The following is a 14,157-nucleotide window of genomic DNA, read 5'->3' as shown; positions in this document are numbered from 1 at the left end:
TTAGAAGCAGTAAGGAGAAATTACATCTTTTAATTGCTTTAATCAGAAAACACAGGACATTGGGGAAACACTGCAGCTCAAAGTCAAACAGCCGCGTGTGTTTTTCTTATAACAAGCTGAAACTCGGAGCAGCTGATTCAAATTCAGCGCCGTTCTGAGACACGGGCGAGGGGAGGAGTCAACAGCACAGCAGAACAACACAGCTAATAACGAGGCAGTCTTCCCAGCGACAGTGAGTGGAAGCGACAGCGTGAGAGAAGTACAGGAGTGGAAAAGTACAGAGCAGTTTAGAAGCAGTTTGAAAGCAGGTTGACGGCTGCAGAAGAAACTAAACTTCAAAAAAAAAAAAAAAACCCTCAACATGGTCTTCAAGCCAGTAATCTGTGACACCTGCTTGATGTGGGAAATCCGAGAAAACCCAGCGGAGCTAAACCAAGTGTGCGTAAAGTGCCGCGCGATCCAGGATTTGCATAAACTAGTAAGTATGCTAGAAATGGAGCTGGAAGAAATGAGACAGCAACAGGATCTTGAGGAGCTGGCACACCCACAATTCATGGAAGTCTGCATCACCCCTAACAGACTGAAAGCCACCAGGAAGATAGAAAGTCAGAACAGCTGGGTTCAGGTAGGCAGAAGCAGGGAAAAAAAAGAAACTTCGTCAAACACAACCACCAGAAATCAAAACAACCAACAGATTTGAGTCACTTCAGAATTTTGATGAGCAGAACCAACAACAAGAGAACGAAAGGAACAACATCCAGGACCCTATTGACAGTGGTGACCAGACAGCAAAAAGAAGGGAGGTCATGATTGTTGGGGACTCCATATTGAGAAACACAGCAAGTTCAATTCGCAGTTTGGACCCCCTTACTACAACAGTGTGCTGCCTTCCGGGAGCCTCGGTCAAGCACATCACTGAGAACGTGGACAGGCTCCTAGAACGAACAGGAGACGACCCGGTAGTAGTCGTCCACATCGGTACAAACAACATTGGAAGAGACAGACCAAAATCCCTGCAAAACAAATTCAGAGAGCTAGGAAGGAAATTAAAAGAGAAAACCAAAACTGTGGTATTTTCTGGTATACTACCGGCACCTTGCAAAGGACCATATGGACAGCTGGAAATAATTAATCAAAACGCATGGCTGAAGATGTGGTGCACACGGGAAGGCTTCACCTATCTTGATCATTGGACCACATTCTACAATGAGGACTATCTGTATAGACGGGACGGACTGCACTTAAATAACAAGGGAACCAGTCTACTTGGAGAAAAGATCCTCGAGCAGGTTCAGAAGCATTTAAACTAGGAAGGAAGGGGGGAGAAATCAACAAAAAAACAGAAGGGAGACCGCATCAAAACAAGAACAACAACTCAGGTAAGACAACCATTAAATGTATTTATCTAAATGCTAGAAGTATCACAAACAAAATTCTAGAACTTGAAGCTACTGCACTAACAGGTAACTATGATGTGATAGGTGTTACAGAAACGTGGTTGTCTGAGAGTGATGGGGACGAATATAATATTTGTGGGTATACACTGTATAGGAAAGACAGGCAGGACAGAAGAGGAGGAGGGGTAGCGCTATACATAAGAAACAGTCTTGAAGCCCAGGTGTTAAACCTGGACAAAGAAAATAAAGCCGAATCAATATGGGTCAGAATAACGGACAAAAATTCAAAAGGCATAATAATAGGAGCATGCTATAGACCGCCAGATTCAGACAGCGAGCAAAATAATCTGTTATACAATGACATTAGAAATGTGTGTAGCAAAGGAGAAGCCATACTAATGGGGGATTTCAACTTCCCCAATATAAAATGGGAAAACCCGGTGGGTAGCGCGAAGGATGAAATAGAAATGGTGGAAATGACAAATGACTGCTTCCTAACACAATTTGTCAAGGCACCCACTAGAGGGGAGGCATGCCTTGATTTAGTCTTTTCAAATAACGAAGACAGAATAACGAAAACAGAGGTCAGAGAACCACTGGCAAACTCAGACGACAACATGGTCTCATTTGAAGTGTTTTTTAAAACCCCAAAAGTAATGACTAAAGCTAAGGTTTACAATTTTAGAAAAGCAAACTATGAAGGTATGAGATAGAGACTAACAGAAGTAGATTGGAGTAAAATAGAGAAAACATCCACAGAAAAAGGATGCTTGTTCTTCAAAAATGTAGTACTAGAGGCGCAAAACAATTACATCCCTAAAGTAGACAAATCTAAATGTAAAACTAAATTGCCAAAATGGTTTAATAGATCAATTAAAAAAAAAATATTCAGCGAAAAAAGACACTTTACAGAGCATTAAAAAGGGACCAAAAAGAAAGTACACAGAAAGAGTACACGGAACTGCAAACGCAAGTCAAAAAGTAAGTTAGAAAGGCCAAGAGAGAAATAGAAATGAATATTGCTAAGGGGGCTAAAACCAATTCCAAAATGTTTTTTCCAATATTACAACAGCAAGAGAACATTCAAAGAGGAGGTAAAATGTCTAAGAGATACAAATGGCAAAATCATAGATGAAGAAAAAAAAATAGCAAATATATTAAATGATTACTTTTCACAAGTTTTTACAAAGGAAGATACGGACAACATGCCCCACATGTCATCCAGTTCCTATCCAGTTTTAAATAACTTTAGCATAACTGAGGCAGAAGTGTTAAAAGGACTAGGAGCTCTTAAAATAAACAGATAACTACAGACCAGTAAGCCTGACTTCTATTATATGCAAACTTATGGAAACTATAATAAGATCCAAAATGGAAAATTACCTATATGGTAACAGGGTCCTGGGAGACAGTCAACATGGTTTTAGAAGGGAGACCGTGTCTAACTAACTTGCTTGATTTTTTTGAGGATGCAACATCGATAATGGATAATTGCAAAGCATATGACATGGTTTATTTAGATTTCCAGAAAGCTTTTGACAAAGTCCCGCACAAAAGATTAATTCTCAAACTGAACGCAGTTGGGATTCAAGGAAACACATGTACATGGATTAGGGAGTGGTTGACATGTAGAAAACAGAAAGTACTGATTAGAGGAAAAACTTCAGAATGGAGTGTGGTAACCAGCAATGTACCACAGGGATCAGTATTAGGTCCTCTGCTATTCCTAATCTACATTAATGATTTAGATTCTGGTATAGTAAGCAAACTTGTTAAATTTGCAGACGACACAAAAGTAGGAGGAGTGGCAAACACTGTTGCAGCAGCAAAGGTCATTCAAAAAGATCTAGACAAGATTCAGAAGTGGGCAGACACATGGCAAATGACATTTAATAGAGAAAAGTGTAAGGTACTGCACGAAGGAAATAAAAATGTACATTATAAATATCATATGGGAGATACTGAAATTGGAGAAGGAATCTATGAAAAAGACCTAGGAGTTTTTGTTGACTCAGAAATGTCTTCATCTAGACAATGTGGGGAAGCTATATGAAAGGCTAACAAGGTTTACATTGTGAAAAGTGTTGAATTTAAATCAAGGGAAGTAATGTTAAAACTGTACAATGCACTAGTAAGACCTCATCTTGAATATTGTGTTCAGTTCTGGTCACCTCACTATAAAAAAGATATTGCTGCTCTAGAAAGAGTGCAAAGAAGAGCGACCAGAATTATTCTGGGCTTAAAAGGTATGTCATATGCAGACAGGCTTAAAGAATTGAATCTGTTCAGTCTTGAACAAAGAAGACTACGTGGTGACCTAATTCAAGCATTCAAAATTCTAAAAGGTATTGACAATGTCAACCCAAGGGACTTTTTCAGCCTGAAAAAATAAACAAGGACCAGGGGTCACAAATGGAGATTAGACAAAGGGGCATTCAGAACAGAAAATAGGGAGGCACTTTTTTACACAGAGAATCGTGAGGGTCTGGAATCAACTCCCCAGTAATGTTGTTGAAGCTGACACCCTGGGATCCTTAAAGAAGCTGCTTGATGAGATTCTCGGATCAATAAGCTACTAACAACCAAACAAGCAAGATGGGCTGAATGGCCTCCTCTTGTTTGTAAACTTTCTTATGTTCTTATGTTCTTATGTGGGATCCTCCTGACACAGAGAGTTGGGGGAGAGGGTGTGTGGGCTCTCCCTCTCTCTGTGTGGCTGGGAGGCGGGCCTTGGGGGGGGAGGATTGCTGGGCCTATAAATGAATACCTTGTTTCCCTGCCCCTCTAGACAAATATGAGCCTGTGGAAGCGCTATGGACGGACCAAGTGTGGCTGGAGAAAACCACCACATAAAAAGAAAAAAAAAAGAAATGAAAGATTTTTTTGCAGCGGGGAAAGTACTTGTATTGTATAGGGCAGTGAGGAAACACCTGAGTGTAGGACGGAGACCTGAGCCGTGCAGGTAGTGATGGTCGGGGTACCTTTGTTTTGTAGTTTTATTACTATGTTTTATTTTTTAGTTTTATTACTATGTTTTATTTTTTAGTTTTATCTTTTGTCCTGCGAGAGCACCTGCATTGGACTGTGCACCAGTATTCGTAGAACCGTGGAATTGTTTACCGTTGCCGGTACTCCAGCCACGGACAACAGAGCCCTCTGCGGGCTAAAGTAAGAATTAAAAAGAATGAACACAATAAAACTGGGCACCTGTGTGAAGTTTTCAATGACATCTTTCTGTCTCCTGTTGTCAGTGAATACCACACCCTTCCACAGGATCATTAATTACACAGTAAGTAGCCCTAAAATATCTATAAACTGTTAAGTACTGCTGTTTATAAAAATGCATTTAAATAAACTTAATTTTATGCCATTTCATGTGATTTTCAATAAAAAGTATAAAGTAAACTAATTCAACATCTGATAAACAGAAAAGAACTTTGCGTTTGATGAAAATATGTTTTCACATTAATAATACACATTAATAAGAGTTTTCTCATTAATAACAGACATTAATAAGAGCTCCTGTTCTACTGTGAGGTCAGGCTGTTCTATTTGTTATCCCATCAATTTGTCACACACTTTTCATCACCAACAATTCATCACCAGCGACAATTCATCACGAACTTAATTCATTAAGGCCACAATATATCATAAAAGCTGTGCTAAAAACAAATAGAGCTATAATATCATAAACAACAGATCCAGTACGTATTCACTTACAAGTTACACAAATAAAACCCATAATGTACTAACTTTTACTAGTTTGTGTCCACCCAACTAATTAACAAACAAACAAGCAAAAAAACAAAAAAACAAAACAAAAATAACAAGTTTGCTTTTCAAACCTTTAATTTAACATTAGAAGTGCCAAAATTTGTAGCTACCTACAAGTGCTGCACTGGTCATTTTCATCTGTAGTGTTTTAAACAGCTGTGATATGATAATGTACCCTCCGTGATGAATTGCACCTGGCGATGAACTGCTGGCGATGAACTGCTGGTGATGAATTGTTGGTGGTGAATTGTCATAGACCCATATATTTACCAGTATGACTGCATGAGGGCCATACAATCAGAATGTTGCATTGAAATGAATGCTCTGCACTCATACCTAATGGAACTCTCATGTGGAGCGCAACAAGCAGGGTTAACAGTAGATTAGTCACATTTTACATTATTTTGTTGCCCAAAAACAAAATCTCCCTGGATAGGATAAGCTGGGATTTCTAACTATCTTAAATCTTTTTAAGGCTCCTCTTCAACACTGTGGAGTCTGTTTTAATGATCTACTAGTGACAGCAGGTACCGCAATGTGGATGTACCGCACCGGATGTGATGCGACAAGCGATTCTGTGCTGCAATGCGGCAAAACAAACAGAACCTTTTGGTAAGAACCTTTCACACCCCAGATGTTTTGTACTTACTGAGTCCGCACACGATATGAACTAGATACAAATAAAAAGTAAATGCAATATTAGCTTAAGTTTAACCTCACTTGCTTTATAAAACCCCTTAATTGTTTTACATCCAGGTGCTTAAGTGGTCTTTAGCCAAAATTCACACATAGCAATGTCTTTGTGTGCACTAGTCCCTTAGAATAGTTTGCTGAAAAGTACCTTGAGAGCGAAGAGCAAAGACTCCACAGAGCTCAGATCTGCTTTAGAATGGTTTGTCTTTTTTAATTGACAAATTACATTTTAGGGTCTGCTAGTTAGCATGCTTCTTTCTCGCTGTAATATGGGTTACAGTATTATACTAGTGGCATTGATACTTACTGGCAATATCTTTTTTTCTATTCAGAATGGTCTTTTCAAAGCATGGACAAAAAACAAACAAACATTGATTTCTATAAATGCTTATTCAAATTATGGTTTGAATTGTGATATGTTTCCTTTTTAAGGAGCAACATTGCAGAAGTGGCCTAATGCCATATGCCATATAGGCTGTTATTGGCTCTGCAATCAATGCCAAGTTGACTGAACTGTGCAATAAAAGCAAAAGAAAACTACAGCATATATGGACTCAACATGTGAGGGACATTTTTTTTTTTTTTAAATAATGTCACTTTATTTAATATGCTTAATCCTTTTGTTGATATCTGTTTTATTACAGTTTGACTGCTATTGGCCACATTATTTGCAAAGTGTGTGCAAACTATTGTCAGCAACTGTATATGGTCCAGTTATCCTTGAAGCTATGAAGCTTTTCTGGTTTATTAATGGGAACAAATTGTAATTACTTAAACACAATTAACTACAGTACCAGTCAAAAGTTTGAGTACACTTGCTGGAAACTAGTTTTTTTTTTTTTTTTTAAATAATTGACAATGTTTTACATAATATACGTTTCTGTAAATACTTCAAAATGAAAACACATGTTACAATATACAAAACAAAAGGAATAGCAAAGCAATATTCAAGAAAATTGAAAATTGTCTCTAAATCTTGAATTCCTCAAAATAGCCACCCTTTGCCTTTATAACAGCCTCACAAACACGAGGCAAGTTTCAGCAGGAAATCATCGACATGTCTTCCCAGCTCTTCTGCAGCAATTTCCAGAAATGTAGGGCACTTGTGGGTAGCTTTGCTTTGACTCTTCTGTCCAGTTCGTCCCATACAAGTTCTATGGGATTGAAGTCTGGAGACTGGGCAGGCCAGGTCATTAGATTGAGTTGTCCTTCACTTTCCTTCTTCGCCAGATAGTTCTTGCACAACTTTGAGGTGTGTTTCAGGTCATTATCTTGCTGAAGAATGAAGGACTGCCCAACTAGTCGCAATCCTGATGGAATGGCATGCCTCCGAAGTATGCTATGATAGCAATGGTGGCTTGCATTGGACTTGGTAAAGATTACCAACTCTGTCACCAGCAAAGCAACCCCAGACCATGACACTGCCTTCTCCATGCTTGACAGTGGGAACCACACATGCAGAACTCATGCGCTCACCCTCTCTGCGTCTTTCAAATACTCGGCGGTTGGACCCAAATATTTCAAATTTTAAATCATTGGTCTATAAGACCGACTTCCACTCCTCAAACGTTCAGTTTCTGTGTTTTTTGGCCGAGGCAAGTCTCTTCCTCTTACTCTGCACTCTTAACAATGGTTTGTTTGCATCAATTCTTCCAGTTAGGCCAGCTTCAAGCAATCTCCTTTGAACAGTTGATGTTGAAACATCTGTACTTCTAGTAGCATTTAGCTGAGCTTGTATTTCAGGGGCAGTTAATCGCCGGTTTCGCAGACTTGTGACTCGAATTAACTTGTTTCTCTGATTCTGAGGTCACCCTTGGCCTGCCTGACCTTATTCGGTCCTCATGAGTGCCAGTTTCTTCAAATCGTTTGATGGTCTAGGCCACAGCAATTACAGACACTTGCAGAGTTCTTGTGTTTTGTCTTAAAGATTGACCTTCATTTCTTAAAGTAATTAATTTTTTCTTTGCTTAACTGAGCATATTTTGCCATTTTCTGCTCTTACATTCAGGAATGACAAACTTGTGTCTATGCTACCTATATATATATATATATATATATATATATATATATATATATATATATATATATATATATATATATATATATGCAGTATAGTAATCATGGACCCTCACCTGTTAACAATAATTGGTGACAAAAGGTTAATTAGGTAACATGCTAGTTAACTCAGAGAACATCTAACAAAGACACTTTTATACTTAGGCCAGTGTTCTAACACCATGTTATACACATTTCAGACTTTTAACTGACTTGGGCTTCAGACTGAAATCCCCTTGCTTTGGGTGACCATTTAATTGAAATTGACAAGATTTACATTTTCATTTAAAAATTAAATTTTTGAATGCAATTCACTTATGATTATCAGCTTATATAAGTACACGTATCATATAATGAAATATTAAGTGTTTATAGACAAGTTTATACAGTTAAAAGCATAGATAACCACGAAAAACCTGGTTTCAAGCAGGTGTACTCAAACTTTTGACTGGTACTATATATATATATATATATATATATATAATTTAATTGTATTGTAATATATACAATATGTTTATATACAAATGAACGTTTTTTAGTACATGTTGCATATATGATATGTATGTAACATGCATACTATTATAGATTTTTTTCATGGGGCTCATAAAATAATCATATATTGATAATAGAGATTAATATACACACCAATAATATATACAATATGTTTATATACAAATGAACGTTTTTTAGTACATGTTGCATATATGATATGTATGTAACATGCATACTATTATAGATTTTTTTCATGGGGCTCATAAAATAATCATATATTTAATATAATCATAATACAAATACAGCTGAGCAGCGCAGTGCTACCCAGACTGACAAATAATACAAATACAGCTGAGCAGCACAGTGGAGCATTGTTACCGAACCCGAGCTCGACGTTGCGGTTTTGCACTGAACTGTATCCTGTTAAGACCGCCCTCGCAAGAATTGTTGACTAAGGGGTGCCATGTGTAGAAAAGCGTTACTATTTTAACATGGCTTTTTCCAGATTTAGCGCTCGTCAGTCGACAATTCATGCCGTTTTTTAGATGATGCAAACTGTTTCGTTCTAGTTAATGATTCAAAACGTATTTGTCCTAAACTATATGCATTTGTTTAAATGTACAAAACCGTTTTCTTTCTTTTTTTTTTTCTCGCACTTGTAATCTGCTGTCATAGGCAAACCCAGTTTATATCATGACCCACTTTGTATCATGATTGCTGTGCACGAATAATTTGTGATATAAAGTGGGTTCATCTATATATAGGCAGGTGGAGTAAAAAACATATATAATATATAACAGGAGAATGTGTAGCAGTGGAGCGTTCCGGTGCTGGAAAGGGTACGTGTAAATCAACAGTTTGGAAAAATTCCAACATTTTTGTATTCAGTGATAATAAAAGCCCATGTGGCATTGTACAAAGCAAATCTTGCAAAATATTACTGAAATGTGACAGCAAAAAGACAGGAGATTGATTTCTGCAGTGACACACTTAAATGTGATGTATTAGCTGTTTTAAAAGCCATAGTCGTGGCGTAATATTTCTTATTGAATGTTAATTGAGCGGTTTGATATGATAGTCTTGTCCAAAGTGAATATGTGAATTTGCAAAAGCACCTTCTGTTTGGCTGTTTATGGTAACAGAGTTTTGAAGAAGCCTGCTATTGTCTTCTTTTAAGTCACGCAGTGTTGGATTATCAGGAAAGGAATTAAATGAGATATGATTAATAGAGTGATGTTTTCTTTCGTTATTTACATTTTAACTGTAAACCAGGAATACTCTACAGTGAAGGTAGGAAGGGTTGCAGCTGTGAACCGGGATTTATAGTAACACAATTGGCGATTCCAAATTGTGGAAAAAACTGGTAAAAATCATTGGCAACAACTACATTAAAAAAAAAAAAAAAAAAAAAAAAAAAAAAGAGTACATCGTACCATAAAAAAACACTCCAGAGTCATTTAGATTCCACTACAATCTGAGGCACAGATACAAATTCAAGATGTGTACTGATGAGCAATATTTTTCTTATTAACATTAACTGTAGCAATCGGTTTGTTTTCTAATTGCATATCAAGCACCCCGATGTAATTTATTTATTTTGCATGTTTATATTGCGCCACTCGATAATTGGCTTGGGAGTGCTGTACAAGAAAAAAAAAAAAAAAAAAACATTAAAAGCATTTAACATATAGAGTACGATGTAAAAAAAAAAAAAAAAAAAAAACATGGTACATCATAAATACTCTAGAACGCACAGGACAATGTAAATATATTGCACACACTTATACAATTATAACAATGTATTAAATTATTAAAACCATTCCAGCTCTCTAAAGTTACCCAAATATTATTTGATAAAGCAAAGTTTTTAATAGCTTTCTAAACTGAAGGTGGCTAGAAGAGGTTCAACTTTCTACTGGCAACACATTCCATACATAAGCTTCTCTGCTCAGCTAAGCTGATGCACACATACTATTCAAGTACAAAGTCATTACAACAAATCTGTTTAGAAAATGCAGCCACCCCATCTTCAAGTTTAATCCTATCAGATTTTAGAAGATAAGCAAGTATCTGGATAGGGGGTCTGTACAGACAGTCTCAAACAGCAGTGTGTATAAACAGCAGTAGAAGTTTCTATCCAAGACTTTAGATCAATTACAGTCTTCAGGGGATTGTTATTAGTTATTGAATTACTGAGATGTTCATAGTTAGTGTAGATATCTGTTGCCTACCCATTAATTAGTGGCATTGCATAGACTTGTTGAGCCTTAGATCACTTTTCTCTGTGGGAATATTCAAAACACAATCTGCAGACATTGTGATACTGTACACGAGAGTCCATAGAAAACATACCAAAACATTTTTAAAAAAGCCACATAAATAATTCATTTTAACTGAAGGAAATTTTCATGTTCCCCTCCAAAAACGATGGTTCTGCTGAGAGATAATGGAATCAAACAAAATCTCCTAGCTAATGATGGTTTTTGCTCACCTTCTCTCGTGAATGTCTTCCCAGAAACAAGACTGTGTTACTGCTCAGCAGAACCAATGCAATCTTATCCAATGAAATAACTGCTTAGTTATTCACTGTTTCAGGTGCATTTCCTTTTTAAAGACAAAGAATTTATCACAAATGATGTAGTGACAAACATCAATATTGATTTAAGCACAGGGCTCCACCCATATATGCTGCTTTGTAGTTTGTCAACATGTCAATAAAACCTCCTGCCAATAAAATTCAAAATTAGATTAACCTGTTTGACACAAAGTCTATTATGAACAGTTTGAATTAAACACAGAATAAGAAACTGCCATTAGGGAAGTACAATGAGGTGGTAGTATCATGGTAAAGCATATGGAAGGGCCCTACTGTACGAGGCAGGAAACTGCCATTTCAAGGAATTTATTACTGAAATACAGTAGATGTGTCGTAAACTGAAGCCTCTGCCTTTCCTAACATCTTTCTGCCAAGTATAAGGCTGTAGACAGAGATGGGCAGTATTGAAAATACATGTATTTGAAATATGTATTTTCATTACATTTGTATTTTAGTAATTTGTAATGCAAATGCTAATGTTTAAGTATTTTGCATCTAAAATACACAAGTATTCTGTAATACTCAGAAATGCATTGCTGAAATGCCATCTGGGGCCGGTTTTAGTTCAAAGTGATTTTGTAATCGAGATTACTTTTATCTGGATCTTTTGATCCGATTTTTCAGAAAATGTCAATGCTGGATTACATTTATCCAGACTACCAATAATCCCAATTGCGAAACCCAGTGTTTCGAATAAGTTAGTTCGTGTATATATATATATATATATATATATATATATATATATATATATATATATATATATATATATAGTGAGCAGGGAGAGGGTTAATTTCCTCCCTGCTAGAGAAAAGAAAAAAATAGAAACATGTGAGAATGTGGAGATGTCTTTTGTGTTAATTGTTTAATTATTCGTTATCCCCTGCACCCGGTATTCATTGTAAATTAGAGCCAGGTGCAGGGTATTTAGAGGAAGCAGCCAGTGTGCTCAGTGCTGCTAGTGTGTTTGGAGCCTGGTTGTTGGTGAATTCAACCGTAACTAAAGGTGTTAAAGCCTTTTTTTTTTTTTTAGCAAGGAGGAAATTAACCCTCTCCCTGCTCACACATCCTCCCCCATGTGTTTACAAGACATCGGCCATTTAATTTGCCATCTCCTTTCACCCTTAAACGACCACCCACACTCAAGTCTACAAATGTCAATTTTCACCCTCTTCCACGGGCGGGCTTGAGGGTGGATTGGTCCCTCCGGCAGTTCCAGGGAGGGTGACCAGGAGCCAGGACTGGCAGGCAGAGGCGTGCATAGGTGGACCTGCGCAGCGACTTCTAGGATACCAGGTGGAGTGAAGCAGTAGGCAAGGGGAGTGGAGCAACCAGCAGGGGGAACCCAAGTGACGTCTGCCCCTTGTGTAGCAACGTCTGGGATTGAAGGGGGAGTGAATCAAGGGACCAGGCAAGCGACTGTGCCTGGCTGTGCTGCGACCTGGGAGCTAGGTCAAGCGGAGGGAGGTCTGAGCATTCCGGCCCGGTGTCCACGTTGCTGGGACATGGGACCTCCCTCGGCAATGCCGGACTGCCTTGCAGGGACGGTGGTTGTGGAGGCACGTCCTCCCCCTTGACTTCCGCTGGTAGCTCTGGAGACGGCAATGGCTCCTCCTCTGGCTCAGGAAACTGCACTTCCTCCTCCGGCTCAGGAGACAGTGGTGCTTCTCTCATTGGTGTTGGAACCTGCAGGGCTGCTCCGTCCTGCTCCCACTTTTGGAACAGCAGCTGCAGCTCAGTCAGCTCCGGTTCTGGCAGCCCTTGTTCCTGCCTCCACTTCCTGTTTTGCTCTTTTTGAGCAGCGGTGTTTTTATTGATCTTATCGATCAATTCTCTTAAATCTATATCCATGTCTGGGTGTCTAGGGGCGCCCACACATGCTGCCACCAAATGTGAACCGATTGCACCTCACCACGGTTCGTTGCCACTTTAAGACAGGACCCACTACACAGAAATAGATTTTTCCAGCACTTGTGCGCTATTTTTTTTAATACACAAACACAAAATAACAAACAGAAACAAACACCTAGCTCTGCAAGAGCACTAACTACACCCAAGCAGGAGCCTAACTAAAACAGGACAGCTAAGCTGTTTGCCTGTAACACCAAAACACGTTCACACAAAAAAAGGCTTTTACACACTACCTTTATTGTTACACAAACAAAGGAGATAGCTGCTTCCACATCCAGCGCTCAAAGAACATCACAGACATTTGCAGAGCTTTTTGAGATGTTATAGTACGTCTATAAAGAGGTATCTGAAAAATACAGCGAACAAGGGGTGGGGCTTGGCTGGAGATGCAGTACCGAGTGTTCTTTTTCGATTCAGTGCCTTTTAAATCTGTTTTACTTTGAAAAAAAAATGTAAACAGCGCATGTAAAATAAACAGCGCGTGTGAAAATAAACTGGACCTGACAAGTGCTGAATAAATGGACCGCTAAGGGTTAATGGCGTTGGAAATCTGGAAGTTGTTAATGAGAGAACGAATTTGGTCCAGTTTGGAGTGAGGTAACCTGGCTTCGAACTTCAGTCTATCCAAGGTGATTCCTAGGAATTCCAAGGACTTAGATGGGCCGATATCTTTATCTTATGATACAGGAACACCAACTGAAGAAAAAAGGGATTTGAACTTGTTAATTGCTTGAGCCGGAGGATCCAAAGGAGGAGATATTAGAAGAAAGTCATCAGTGAGGTGGAGCAGGAATGGAAAGTGGTAGGAGTTGAGGAAGATCCAGCATAAGGCTTCGGACAGAGAGTCGAATATCTTTGGTCTGCTGTGGTAGTCGAAGGTGAGTTGTTTGGCAAAGTAGAACTTGCCTTCCCAGCTTATTCCAAACAGATGACGGATGGAAGAGGCGTCAGAAATGACAGCTTTAGCTAACCAGGAACCATGGCTGGCGATCTTGATGAATTCAATGACATCTGATAGTTTGATGTAATGAAGAGAGTATTGATCATGAGAAATGAGAGAATTAATACTGCTAGTAGAAGATCCATGAGGTGCAGAGATTGATAATTTTTTGTATAGTGTTGTCTATCAGATTGATATGATAATACTTGAAAGGAAGTGCTGAAAATGGGCCTAACTTGAAGCCTTTTGATACTTCAGTTTGCACTAGAGAGCAGGTGATCTGGGGTTCGGTGATGGCAGAA

The 14,157-nt window shown here is 38.4% G+C and overlaps 1 long non-coding RNA gene across 1 annotated transcript in view; it reads right to left on the bottom strand.

The window, feature by feature from the left end:
• Window positions 1-10,998, bottom strand: part of LOC121297927 — a 31,045-nt gene extending 20,047 nt beyond the window's left edge. The window contains exon 1 of the long non-coding RNA XR_005947241.1: window positions 10,903-10,998. This is a non-coding gene — a long non-coding RNA (uncharacterized LOC121297927). The remainder of the gene's footprint in view (window positions 1-10,902) is intronic.
• Between the last annotated feature and the right edge of the window lie 3,159 nt (window positions 10,999-14,157).

The sequence above is a fragment of the Polyodon spathula genome, chromosome 23 (genome assembly GCF_017654505.1).
Source record: "Polyodon spathula isolate WHYD16114869_AA chromosome 23, ASM1765450v1, whole genome shotgun sequence".
In the NCBI taxonomy this organism is placed as follows: Eukaryota; Metazoa; Chordata; class Actinopteri; order Acipenseriformes; family Polyodontidae; genus Polyodon; species Polyodon spathula.
Note: the sequence above shows the minus strand (reverse complement) of the source record. Positions and strands in the feature narration are given on the sequence as shown.